The sequence below is a fragment of the Bison bison genome, unplaced genomic scaffold, assembly GCF_000754665.1.
Source record: "Bison bison bison isolate TAMUID 2011002044 unplaced genomic scaffold, Bison_UMD1.0 scf7180017849878, whole genome shotgun sequence".
NCBI classification, from domain to species: Eukaryota; Metazoa; Chordata; class Mammalia; order Artiodactyla; family Bovidae; genus Bison; species Bison bison.
In genome coordinates this window covers 1-776 of record NW_011480451.1, presented here as the reverse complement: position 1 = coordinate 776, position 776 = coordinate 1, and positions in this window count along the sequence as shown.

Genomic DNA, 776 nt, shown 5'->3' with positions numbered 1-776 from the left:
GCTGAAGCTGAAACTCCAGTACTTTGGCCACCTCATGCGAAGAGTTGACTCACTGGAAAGAAAGCCTCTAATGCTGGGAGGGATTGGGGGCAAGTTGATAAGGGGATGACAGAGGAAGAGATGGCTGGATGGCATCACTGACTCGATGGACGTGAGTCTGAGTGAACTCTGGGAGTTTGTGATGGACAGGGAGGCCTGGCGTGCTGTGATTCATGGGGTCGCAAAGAGTCGGACACGACTGTGCAACTGAACTGAACTGAACTGAACAGAGTCAGATATCCACACTTAAAACTCATATTTCATCAGAATGACCACACACAGTATAACTTCAAAAATCAATTGTGGACCTGCACTTTCTAGTTCCTCAGGTAAGGAGCTTGGGAGTCACCTCTCTGTCCTAACAAGGAAAACACCAAATAGACTGAAAATTTTCGAATCAGTAAGAGAGGTGAGAGACAGGGGACATCACTGCCTCCACAAGGGAAGGGACAGCAGGTGAAGAGAAGGAACCAAGATTATATTGGAGCAAAGATTCATGAGCAGAAATCCCTCTGGAACAAGCCCTGGATAGGAAATCCTGCGTCATAAGCAATGGATCGATGGGGATTCAGTGTGGAGGAGTCTCACAGAATCTCCAGGAGGACCACTCATCCCACAGTTCTGTCAGTCTGGTGATATTTCCCTCAGTTAATATCAAAGAAATCCACCATTTGGAGTTGTGTATCTGCTGTGACTAAACATGCACACAAGCCAGTAGAAGCAATAATAATTAATGT